The sequence below is a fragment of the Numenius arquata genome, chromosome Z, assembly GCF_964106895.1.
Source record: "Numenius arquata chromosome Z, bNumArq3.hap1.1, whole genome shotgun sequence".
NCBI classification, from domain to species: domain Eukaryota; kingdom Metazoa; phylum Chordata; class Aves; order Charadriiformes; family Scolopacidae; genus Numenius; species Numenius arquata.
Genome location: NC_133616.1, coordinates 77,879,771 through 77,893,308, shown reverse-complemented (window position 1 = coordinate 77,893,308; position 13,538 = coordinate 77,879,771). Strand labels below are relative to the sequence as shown.

Below are 13,538 nucleotides of genomic sequence, written 5' to 3'. Positions count from 1 at the left end.
TCCTGTGAGCTCCCTCACATCTCCTCTTCACCAAAGCTCAGCTGTGTTTCTCCACACTGGCAAACAGTGGCTGTGGCAGGAGCAAAAAGTAGCAGCATCTCTAGCATTGAAAGAGCTCTTTAGGAAGAACAGACATTTCTTATTCACCTACTTGATCTCATGATATGAAAGAAAAAACCCAGATTTCCAGGACTGGGATGTGGGGAGAACATCATGATAGGATGTTTCCGTAAAATTTAAGTGCTGAAATCCAGGTAGAGACCAGTGTATTTTTCCTTCTTCCCTGAGATTCATAGAAAAAAAAAGGATATTTCATCTGGAAAAAAAAGAAGAAATGTTTTTTGTTTTTTTTTTTTATCCAAATGGTGATTGTATGAAAATGGCAGGATATCAGCAGTCTTTATTTGCACTGCAAGTGGCAACGTTATTTGTATGGTCCTCCTTCTTCCACGGAGGGAAATACTGCTATCTGCAGTATTGATAACTACATAAAGAAACCCTAATCCTGGCTCGAGCATGTTGTTACCTTCATCAGCTCAAAAACTGAGGCATGATTTTTAATACATGAATGAAAAGATATTTGCAAGTAACGTAGAAAATATCTTACTGTTGCCAGTCACAAAAATTGGCAGAACTGATTAATTATTTTATTTCTGTTTTTACTATTTTGAACAGCTGGTTAGGTAGATTTTTTTTAAACACAATTTAATCTTGATTTTTATATTGTATAAATATTTCACTTTTTCTTATTTTAGCCACCCACTCCAGTTGTAATGTCAAAGGAATTAAAGTATAAAGTTTTTTTCTTTTACTGTCTTTGAGGACAATTAAGAGGGGGAAGGGGCACAGATAGGACAAGTATGTTAAGTATAGAGGAGAGAGTAACTATTTTAAAGGTTTTGCAGTAGGAGGGTGTGGGAGTTTTGTTTTTAGAAGTGTGAAAAGACTTCTAGCCACTCTAGATCTTTAAAGATATAAGAAAGACAAGATGATAGCTAATTATGGGTAAACTTTCCTTGTCTGTCAGTATCTGACTTCAGTCTTACTTGAAGCCCCACCAGCAGCCTGCTCTTTTTGCAAGGCCTGGGATTGAAAATAAACAGAGGAAAATCCATTTTCAGTGCAACAAATTGTGACATTAATCAGAGCTATCATCAACTCAATAGCACAGCCAATGAGTCTTCTGCAGGGCAGGTTCCAAGAGCTGGTCTGGACTCCTCCAAACACCACCCTTCACCTCTCCTTGAAACTGTGGGGTCTGTGCCATCGTGTCTCTCTGTAACACCCAATACCCAAGATTAGTCCCTTCCGTCCTTGCTGACGGAGATCTACCTTCCTCAGTTGAACGGCCTTGTCAACAGAACAAACATTTTTTTCAAGAGATTATTAGTTCTCGCTGTAGTCAGTTGCTTAAGAATACATGTAGACAAATAACATGTGATTTAGCAAATCCAACTGCAGGTGTGGTAGCAGGTGCGTTGATATGGTTGGGAGGGATCCCAGCAAGGGTAGCCAAACCAAAATCCAGTCAGTTACATCGCGGTGTGCTGAAACCAAAAGGTCTCTATAAAGCAAATATGTACGGACAGTCGGTGACAACGTGTAAAGAGTAAACCAAAACCACCACAGAAAACATCTCAGTCTGAGTACTGGCAAACTTCTATGAACTGCCACTCTTCTTTCACTGAGAGTTTGGAATTGAGACCTGCAACTCACTCATAGGTTATGAAAATGAACAATTTTGGTTTTTAAGAGTCAGGAGTTTGTAGAAACAGTGGGAGAATGGTGCTTATATCTACATCTAGTCCAGTAAGACTTTGCACTACAAAAATTTTGTAACCTTTCCACTTTCTGCAACCTAAAATTTATCTAGAAGGTTGTCCTGGAATGAAAAGGATGCCTTTTGTTGCTTGGTGAAATGTTTGGATTGGCATAAGCGAAAGCTGTTGACAGCCACTACCTTGCAGTGCTGCTTGGCTAACTCAGAATTGCGAGACGATGTAAAGCCATTTCATTTCTGGTCAGTGCTGGCTCTTGGTTTTGCACTGCAACTCTATTTCGGTGAGCAGCACTAACCACTGACGGGGGCATAAGCGAAATGGATGCTCTTGCTGCAGCAATTGGTTCTTATCAGACAGGTCAGGGGAAGGTGGGGACTGTGCTGGGAACCAAGAAACATTACCTGGGTTCCGGTTTTATTGGCATTGCTGACCACTAGCATTATTTCTGTGACCTTTATTTCTTACAAAAGAAAATAAGTTTATTTTATTTATTTATTTTTTTTAATGAAAGAAAATAATGCAGTACACTGGTATAGCTCAAAGAGGGAAAAGTAGTATAGCACATATGGGAGAAGTGTGGTTTCTCAGACAGAATCTGGTAAAACTCTGCTCTTCTTCATGTATATGTAGGCCACTACCACTGATGTTAATTAGCAGTCTCTATATGGCATCTTATGCCTGGTCCACAGAAATGGAGTTCTGAAGCCAGCAGTTGAATACGTCTTGTATCTCTCAGTACTTGTATTTTTATACTTCAGTTCAGGTAATGAGTGATGATCACTACAGTGCTGAGGGTGCAAAATGCAGTGCCTTACAATGATACAGTGAAAGGGAGGTGGTAGAGTTGTGCACAACTATTACCGTCAACTAAATGACATATTTTTAAAAAAAGAGAATTGTTTACAGTGTCAAAAATGAAATTTGAAAAGTCAGGAAAACGGGTTTATGTGGAGTTAGGATGTGCCTCAATTTAGTCTACTGGTATGTATGTATTTTATTGTAACTTTAAATTTCATAGCAACATTTTTTTGTCCCCATCTTCTTTCAGTACGTAGAACAGGTGATCCTCTGGAAATAAATTGGGGTTATACAGTAACTGCGTCTGCTCTTGGTTCATTAGCAGCAAAACTGAATGTGTGGGACTACAGGGGGAGTGAAAAGAATAGTTCTGTCATACAAGGCTCTTAACTCATAATAGGAGAACTCAGGAAAATTTTAGAGTTGATTTTGTCTCAGGCTGAAATAACAGGTCAGGTGTAGTTCAATGAGGGTGATGTCTGGTGGGTCAGTGCTTCTGGTAAGTTGCTTTATTAAATATGGTTCCTCAGAGAAGGATGATGTTTGGGAGTCAGAGTGTGAGCCTGGATGCAAAAAGCTGTGTGCAATTCATTCCTAAGTTTCCCACATTTTTCCCGGGTTACCCAAGATCGGTCGTTTCAATTCTCTTTCTTCATGTTTCTCCACCTACAAAACAGAATGTCATAAGGGAAGATCCTTTTAAAAGATTGTTTATCTTGTGGGCAATAGACACCATAAAACAATCCTAGATTGCATAAGGATAGGGTGGCTGTAGACATTCCTGAACTGCTTATTTAACTCCAGTCTGTCTCAAAATTCATCATCAATTTGCCAATTTTCCTCTCTAGACCACATCCTGTACATGGAGCTAAGATGTGAGGAAGGCACTTAGCTACTATGTTAATAAAATAAAGTAATTTAGGACATTATCTGTGCCTCTTCTAGCATCAGAGTTAGTCTGTTGTTAGTTTCTTGGTATGGCCATCCACGACCTAGTCTTTGTCCCTCTTCTTGGAGTCCTATCTGACACTGAAATCATAGAGCAACTGGAGGACTGAATAAGTTTATATATACTTTATATTACCTTCAGGTCTAGACGTTAGAGGATGCATGTAATGTCAACTGCCAGAGCTTTATGCAAGGTTCTAATAATCTCAGTTTTGGTGAGTTAAATTCATCCACTTGTGATCAAAGAGGATTGGGTCACAGAATTCAAATATGCTCAGATTTTCACATCCAATCTTACTTCACCTTCTGGTCTGAGGACAGACAGTGTTTTTCACGAGGGTTGGTTCCGAATCGTTACTTACTGCCTCATAGATACAGGCAGAGCAAGGTCTTCAAAGTGTTCAGTACTAGTGTGACTCCCTTCTTCTTGAGAACAATGAGATCAGAAAAAAAATCATATTTTATACTTGCACGTCTTGGTAGAGTATGCCTTTAGGAAATAATGATGTGAACACTTGGATATACTGTCATGGAAGTTTTGAAGCCTGGGTACACTTCTGTCCCATGGCACACGCCAGTGTGCCCAGGAAAGGTGAGGGTTGTGTTCAGGTGGAAACTGCTGCTCTTCAGGTAGGGAATTGCTGGCTCATTACCATCCGTCTCTTCACTGATCATTAAATCAGCTAAAAAAATGGAGATATGTTACATTTGTATTTTCTCAAACTATTTATTTGATCTTTGTGGACAATATCAGCTTTAGTAAACAAATAAAAAGACCAGAGGGAAGTTTTGGAGCTTATGTTCACTGAATTTTGATTTTTGATTTTTTAAACAGAATGAAAAGTATTTATTTCACAGGATTTTATTTGCCTTTTAGTTACTTTTCCAGTTTTAAGACACCTAAATGCAGTTAGAATTTTCAAATGGTTTAGGTTGGAAGGGACCTTTAAAGGCCATCTAGTCCAGCTTCCCTGCAATGAGCAGGGACATCTTCAACTAGATCAGATTGCTCATCTTCAACTAGATCTAGGTTCTCATGCAGTGGAATTCATCACATTTCTCCAAGTTTGTGTCAACTGGCACTGCTGAATATCTGACCATGGTTGCTTGCTTTTGCACTGCAATGATGAGAAACATTTAGATGCATATTTAAGTAAACCACAGTTATCTTCACCTCTTTTATTACATGGTTGACCAAAAGTTTGCCATGTCTGTATCTGTATTAGGAACCTGTCTTGTTTTTTAAAAGCATTCTGGCAGATAACAACATTGGGTTTGTACTTAACTCACCTGGGGAGACACTGCTGAATAGTTAACTCATCAAGTGCCAACTGAGATTTAGAGGAAGAAGATTGTTTGAGAAGTGACAGCTCACTTGCTCAATTTAGTAATTTTTTTAAAAGTTCTACTGCTGTCTATACCTTTCCACATAAAAATAAAGTGCTCTTTCTTTTAAATGCATTACTTTTTTTTCAGCAAATTTGTTAAAATTTGTTGTAGTTGAGGTTACCACTAAACCTTATTTCCATAGTGCATACATGTTCCAAAGGAATCGTCAAGTGGTTAGATTGCTTCATTCACCAATTTGTGATGATCAGAGATACCTGGAATGGCATGGGAAAAAATGTGTCAACACCATGTTTGAAATACAAATGTTACATATTCCTCTTATATAAAGAGGGGAAAAAAAAATACCAAACCAAACCCAACCCACCAAAGTAACGTAAGGCTGTCATGCCATCTAGTGGCAGTTCATTCTCATTTTAGCTCAATCTGTATTATTCTGAAGTATTATTTTTAGCCTTGTTGTGCCTTAGTAGACCTGACCTAATGCTTTAGGAGGGCATCATTACAGTAAGACACATGGGCAGAAAGAACTTTTCCATTTCTCTTCCTGCCTAGCATTACTTGCTGGAAAAAAATAGCATTTAGTGAAAATAAGCAAAGTAAGTAGGTGAATTAAAAATCAATAACAACACATACTTGAATTTTGAAACAGAAATGGTCAAGTTTTATGTATAAAAAGAAAATGGCTTTGTAAGCTTCTGTGTGAGGCTGTAAAATATCTTTATAATGTACTTTTAAAATTTACATTTACAATATTTATAGTAAAGTGTGATACATTTTAAGAAAATAGATTTTTTATTATGGATTTGATAAATTCTGCATTTGATTAAAGGAGTTAAATCTTTGCTATATAACCCCAAGAAAGCTAGCAAGCAGAATGATAATTGATCTGTTTTCCAAGGGGAAGTATAGAATATCTGATCCTTTTAAAAAGCCGTTGGTCCAAGTCTCCGAAACAAGTACAGATGGCACCATTCCATCTCCTCCGATTCCACAACAGCTGGGGTTAAACCAGCCCATTTGTGGTTTCTCTCTATCCTTACACTCACTTTAATTAGTGTATTAGTCTCCCGGAAACTACTGCATTGGCCAGGGATCTGCTGGGTACATGATCCTCTGCCTCAGCCCCTTCACGCTCACAGAACATCGTCCCACATCGCTCATTTGAACAAGCATCCAGCAGTAAGGAAGATGAGGATGGAGAAATCCTCCAGCGTCCCTTTGAAGTCATTTTGGAGTGGCTGTGTCGCTTCCATGAATTGTCCACCAAGGGGTCGTTGTTTGCACAAGGAATGAGAATTCCTCATTCCAGCTGCTAAATTACATGACTAGAGCTAGAAGATGCAGGCATCTCTCTGACTGGTCTTTGCAGGACCATAACATGCATCTATATCGATTTTAAACCTTTTGTTTCTTTTTAAAACCCTTTTGAACTCTTTCAACTACTGTCTTCCCCTAACGCTCATGCAGTTTCCTGGTTTTCCAGGGAATTACCATTTTTTATCCCCCATCTTCAAGCAGGCATACTTCAATAACAATGGTAGCATCCTGCTTCATCCCTGACCTTTCACTGCTGATCCTCATGTTTTCCCCACTTTTGCAGCATTGCCTGTACTTTATTTTTTTTTATATAAAAAAAAATAATTTTTTTTTTTTTACAAAAAATTTCATCTACAAATCATTAAAAATGAGCTGGAGCACGACTGCAGAATTAGCTGGATTTGCTACATATTCACACCCATCCTAAATTCCAGTGGGGCAAATGAGATAATTGCAGGTGAAGGGGTGAAAAGTTTAGGAATTGGGCCCCAAACAGAGCAGATACAGTGAAGTCCTAGAAACTTGAAAAGCATCACGAATTGTTAAAATATTACTGTGAGCAAATAAAGCTACAAATGCAACTTGTGAGTAAATCTAGCAGGTTTGGGAGGCCTTCAAAAGCTTTGAAAATAGATTTTAAAGGGGATTTTTTTTCCCTGAGTTTATATAATTCATTTTAGTAAGAAGAATTTTATTGTATTTTTGGAATCTCCATTGTTTGAAAACACATCCACCCCAGTATAGCAGACTGACACCCACTGGGAACGCTCAAGTGCATAAAAACATGCATATGTCAAATTCTTTGCAGAATTGGGATCTGTGCATTTTTGTCCTTGCCAGTATCACACTGTATTTTAAAATATTTTCATTTTAGAAGTTATTTTGACTTTTTTACTCCATGAGAGGGGATAAGCATCTAGAAAGATAGGTTAAGTAGTTTGTTCCTCTCTGTTTTGTTCATTTTCTCTAAATACCAGGAATAAAGTCAACTTTAAGAAGATAAAGGTGTCCGGCATCTGCTGGCTTTGATAATTCTATCCTGCAGTTGTGGTAATGGTTTTTACTCCTTGTTAACTGTTAGAGGAAATTAAAACTGCTCAGCTTGAGTAGCTCTGAGCCCACGCTTCCCCCGCCTCCCCTTCCCCTTCCACGTCTCAAGCCGCCAGAGACCAGTGGCAGGATGTTGGTGCAAGGGGAAAAGATGGAATTGGGCACAAGGAGGTCTCTTCTGAACTTTCATAATCTTATCCTGAAAATTCCAGTTCTCTGTTTGTGGGATGAACCTCAGAAATTTAAGGTTACTGACCATATACCAAAATCGACGTTACATTTGCTGCTGATGTGTACTAAAGGGTAGGGGAAGGGTTGTCATTTATATATGATGTTTCCTTCTGTTGAGGTTAATTCAGTCCCTGTCATAGCCTGACTCTTGCTTTCTACACAAGCCACAAGTGCTTGGGTTTGAAGCCGAAATCCTCGGATGATGATAAGGCCTGTAGCTTTGAAATAATATATTTATTAAACTTAAAAGCAGGAATAACAAACTCCAGCTTGTCATTGTCAAAGTTGTTCCAAAAGTTCAATTGTATATCATAAGCAGGGGTGACTAGAAGGTTTACTAAGTTTAGGGAAGTGCTTTGTCAGGATTAGTGATTTGTGTGCATGATGTCTGAATTCTAAAAGTGCAGTTTGGTTGTGCCTTTTTTTTTTTTTTAAATTATTCTTCTTGATGTTTTGGTTTTAGCTTGTTAGGGTTGAAATACTCTATTTTCTGTACTATTGGCATTTTATAAAAATTAAAGAAAAAACTACTAATCCGGTTTAAAATGTAGTAATAGCCCTTCTAAAATTGCGTTTTTTTCAAAATTTCCATTAAATTTCATGTGCAGAAGTTAGCTCCTTTCTCTCCAATGTGCTAAATCTTCATGAGTATGAGATAATGGTGTTTCCCATGAAGTGAGATAGATGTAATAACAGTACAATTCCTAAAGATCATCTATCATCAAAATGGGTGTTATTTACATTCTCAGATTTCTGGAGAAGTAGCCAGGCGAGTGGGCAGATCCTGCTTTTAGCATCACAGAGAAATGTTCAGCTAGAGACAAAAGGATTTTATTCTTTTTCTTCAGAGGTTTTGTTTCTTTGTTTTTCTATGCAGAGTGTGCAAGGTACGTATTGCAGTATTCTGTCATATGGTGGAATGAGTCCCATCCTTCTTCATCAGGGATAAAGCATGAAGTTTGTTTGAAATGCTAGAATTGTTGTAACTTTTGGAATTTTAGGTGTGGAAACACAGAGGTCTGTGGAAGGCTTTGTGATTTAAAAAATAAATAAAAATAAATAAATAAAATTTTTGCTCTATAGTCTAAATTTAATCAAACCTCTTACTATTGCTATTTATAGGTTGCCAGACCAGGACCAGGCTCCTGTTAGATAAGCATAAATAGGGAAATTATTTTTTCAGGGATCTTCATCTGAAGCACAGAGAAGAACTTGCTCATGGAAATAGATTTGGTCATTAGGAACGGCCAGTGCGGAGAGAAAGCCTGTCTTGATGGCTGAGAATCTAAAGCGATTTCATGTGAAATAGTATAGATGAAAACAGCCGTTTTGATTTATACTGGTAGATTACAAGAAGTGTAGTGGGTAACCTAAATTCCATCTCTGAAATACTTTAGCAAAATTTAAAACAAAGACCTCTAACACTGTGGTAGCCATTTGGGGACAGAGGAGGACAAGTAGGGTTCTATAATTAACAGTAAAACGCTACTGAATAGGAAAATAATCTTTTGTTAAGAATTGACGATAGCCTGTCCGAGCGTTGCAGAGGGTAAGTTACACGTTTGTGCTTATCAGCAGGCTGTGCCAGCACAAGAGTGTAATTTAGACAGCTAATTTAGTTTAGGCCTGGTTAGAATTAAAATTTGTTAATGAAGAGTGTCTTATACACTGTGGTGACTGTTACTGCCGATGGAGATGTCCACAAAAAAAATAGAGGAAACTAAAGAAATGAAAGCATATGAATTGTAAACTAACTTGGATAAATTCAATTCACGCTTATTTTATGGTTCACCACTGGTACTCTTCAAGAGTACAAACCCCTTTTTCATTGAGAATGGAAGCATGCACACCAGTGGTAGTTGTAAAGCACCCCTAAATCATTTCATAAAATATAGGTATCTTAAGGAGATACATTAAAAAGTTACTTTATAGTCATTTTTCAGTACTGCTACCATAATAAGAAAATGAAATAAAAATATCAGTCTTATTTCCTTACCATTTTTACTATAAATAGTTAAATTATGTAAATCCTTTTAACCAGGAATATAGTTGGAAAACCAAAAAAGATGAATATGAGTTGTATTTTCAGAGACAGAATATGTAACTTGGCAATTGAACTCATTTTTTAATGGAGGAGAGAAGAACAAAGATTTTTGGTTTGTCTCACTTTTTATCATTTAGAACTTCAAATGAATAAATGAAGAGATTTGGTCATTATGAGAATTCCCGTCTAGCCTATGATGTTGATGCTGGCAGCTTGGACCCTCTTACAGTACCTGTTTTTCAAGTAGCAGCACAATTAATTTAAAATAATTTGTCATAGTGTGTACAAATTAAATCTGTGGTTCCGTTTTCAGCTTCTAGTGATAAGTACTGCTTAAAGTTTGTACTGATTATGGTGGCGGAATTATACACACCAATTAATACCATTTCAGTCCTTTTCTATACTGAGTGCTAAAACTGTGTTTCACCTTGTATTTCTTAATTTGTGGTGCGCTCTTGTCATTCCCCAAAGAGATGTTCTCCAGTGAGGAGCGTCATCCACTTCTCAGGGTGTTGAGAAGTACAATCTAAGGAGATTTTTCTAAATTTGATAATGCAGGTTTAAAAAAAAGATGCTGGAAAACAGTTATCACTTCTTTTTGTTTGCTTCTAAAAGCATGAATGTAGAGGTGTTTTTCGGAAGCCCTGCAGAGCACTGTCTGGTGCAAGCAGAACCCATTCCTCTGCTTTCCTAAGCCATGTAAAATGCAGTAAGAGCATGGGCATCCTCTCCCAGGTCTGGATGGAGCTGCTGTTAGATGGATCCTCTCTCCCCAGTGTCCGTCACTGCCCCCCCAGCGGGGTGGTGCTGCCCCAGGCTGGGGCGGAGGAGAGGTCCCTGGTGGGCAGAGATGTCCAGGTGAGCCTGCTTGCTGGTCAGGCTTGGCTGACACTGTGCTGAAGTACCCGAGATACATAAAACACCTTCCCTTTCATGAGATCTCCTGTAGGAACACTCATCTTGGGCACAGCAGGACGGCTGAGCTGGGCAGGGGACATCTTCAACGGCTTGAGCTCTCAGCGCATCGAGCACATCCCTCCTGTGGCTTCCACGCGTGGTGATTTGCAAGTCACCCTGCTGCAAGTCAGTCAGCCTTGGAGGGTGCATTTTGGCTAGCTGGGAAGATATTAATGTGAATCTAGATGCACATTGTTATTTTAAGCTACCCTGACTGAGAAAGGTGGGGTTCTTCATGCCCTGTAGACAGGGTTCTCCTGTTCAAGCAATATTAATCCCATTGTGTTCTCCCCAGCCCAAGCTTTGTTGGCTGGCATTTTGGCTCTTGGTATTTTTATGGTTAGCAGATGTGTGCAACCTCTCCGTTACTCATGCCCGATAACTACAATAATTCTTTTTGAACTCCCATTTGTTTGTTTTCCTGGTGTGCGTGTGTTTGTTGCATGGGGTTGTGCTGTCCGGTATAACAAGCCATAGGGTATCACGTAATACGTATGTATTGGAACAGCTAGGGATATTTACAGTAAATTTAATCTCATTAGGAATTCATTCTCAGTAGGAATTGAAATGTAAGCAACATTCAGGATTAGCTATTTGCCTGTGGATTATTGTAAGTTTTGCAATTTATATGGGACAAAGTGTGGTCGATAAATGTAACGATACGAGTAAATAAAGGATAAAAACGTCAGAAGAAAAAAAGCCACCACCATATCTGGAAGCAGGTAAATTATATTCCCAGGGAAGTAAATTTAAAGAAAAATAGATTTGTTTAATATTTCTTTTATTCTATCAGTATTGGGTACAAGAAAACTAAAACTAAATCATACCATATTCTAGAGTCACCCAACTAGAAGAAGACAAAGTAAGAATTACACAACTGGCAGAGAAATGTGCCAGCGTCTGTGCCTTTGTGTCATCGGCTTCCTGGTGGATTTTTTTTGTGAAATTATTTTTCCTGAATACTGGAACGAAAATGTGGGCAGTGAGGCTACTGTGCTTCTTCAAAGACATCACTATTAGAAACCCATGATCTGCTTGTCCCTTTGCCTTCCCAGGGATTAAGAAAAATAGCATTTTACAAGATTTTGTACATTGTTCATGCACACATGCACACACAACTCGCAAAATTAAATTAAGTATACAGTTTGTAGGATACCCTTTACTCTGCCTGTACACAGCTGGATTTTTTCTTTAGCAGGAAGATAATAAAAAGTACTAGAATGTGTCTCCCCATCATTCAGGTTCTTGAACTTTACTTCATTTTAAGCATTTTTAACAATTTGACGTGATAGATGCTATAAGTAAGAGCAGAGAGCTTACTAAACTTAACATTTCACATCTTGGTTTAATTTTATATAGTCTCTCTTCTTTTAGTATTTTTTAGTATTCTTTTCTTTTTTTTTGCTACTTTTCTTCCTTTTTTTTTAAGTTGGTAAATAAATATATTCTGTGGTGACCACAATAGGTTTTTTCTATCTGCCTTCTTTTTTACCCAATTTAGTAGAAACTTCTGCTTATATTCCTTTGGTCTCAGCTGCATGACAGGAGCCTTCAAGAAGCTATTTGTGACACCAAATTACTGACTTTTATACCTGAAGGCAGTAACACTGGTGTGTGCAGATGTGTTTAGTTGGCTGTTCTCCAGAAACACCAGATTCTTCTGCTATTGCTGCAACTTTTTTTTCCTTTGGACACATTTTCAAGCACTAATGGCATCTCCATCTCATTTGTGGCTTCGATAGTTCATTCTTGCCTGTTGTTTTGGGTTTTTTCATTTGTTTTTTTTTCTTTTCTTATTTATTTTTATTTTAGGTATTTGTGGGGTATTTTTAGTGGGTTTTTTTCTCTTTTCTTAATACATTAGTGTACGTGCCAGTTCCTGAACTCCATTTGAGAAGTTAATTGTAGCTTACAGTAGTGTGCTGTAGCATTGTTTACACCTCCTCCTACTTGATGTAATGTCCCTGTTGCAGATTAGAGGGACTGGAAGGCTGCAGTGGTGACTGGAAACCCCTAAGAGCTATTTCAGCCCCTGGAAATTACTGTGGGATGGAGCCACTCTGGTAATACCCCCCTTCCTCAGTCAGCTTCGAGAGATTGGTTTTGCTTAGACAGGCTTTGCAACATCTTAAGCAAGGTCTGGCCCGGAAGTGCCAGATTTATTATTTGAAGAGTACGCTACATCCTTTTGCACAGAGGGGACTCTAGGAAATAATATCTTTTGCCCCTCTGTCTTCTTCCTACTCAATAGCTAAAGTTATTGCTGCATTATTAAATCACGTTACCTATCTTTTGGCATGTTTTTCCAGCTTAATTATTTCTTTCTATTTTTACCCTGCCTATTTTTTGAAGAGTCATATGTCTACAATCCTTAGGTGGGAGAAGTGCTCTTGTACCCTGTGCATTGCTGACAGCCCTCTCCCTCCCTGCTAGCTGGGGCAAGCCAGGAAGTATTTGATTCATTGCCCTGGCACCCATCCAGTCCCCCCATGCTGAACTCCCAGACAAATAAGGAGTCTCTCTTGCTGAGAGTTTATGTGGGGGTCCATTAAAGGTGCTCGGCTATCAAGATGCTGAATTTTGAATTGAGACAAGGCTGAGGATGTCCAGGCAGGAATGTCCAAGACTTAAACATGCGAAGAATTTATTTTTGTCTTCAGAAGACACATGCTACACTGGCCAGTTCGAAATCTGCAATCACTGAATTTAATTTAGTGCCCGTATTCTGAACCCATTACATTTGTGATTTATGTGCTGCAGTATCGTTAAGAGAAGGGGAAGAAATGTTTCCAAAAAGTCAAGGAAAGAGAGAGCTACCACCCATAATACATGTAAGTCCATGGTGGTTCCTCCCTAACCCATGGTCATTTCAGCAGGTCTTAATAATAAAGTAAAACTAGATCAGAGACTACATGTCAGCTTGTTTTTCTTAATTACAAAGGAGGTAGCAAAAAACCACACGTGATACAAAATGCCTGCTGTTGAGTTCTTGTCTTTCAGAATTCCTAGTGCTTAATAATGTTGTGTGTGTGTGTCAGACTTGAAAAAAATTGCTCCTAATT

General features: G+C 38.4%; 1 protein-coding gene across 22 annotated transcripts in view; it reads left to right on the top strand.

Annotated features, from left to right (window-relative positions):
- SSBP2 (single stranded DNA binding protein 2) overlaps positions 1-13,538 on the top strand; it is a 188,708-nt gene that overhangs the window by 134,003 nt on the left and 41,167 nt on the right. The gene's annotated exons all lie outside the window — the stretch shown is intronic.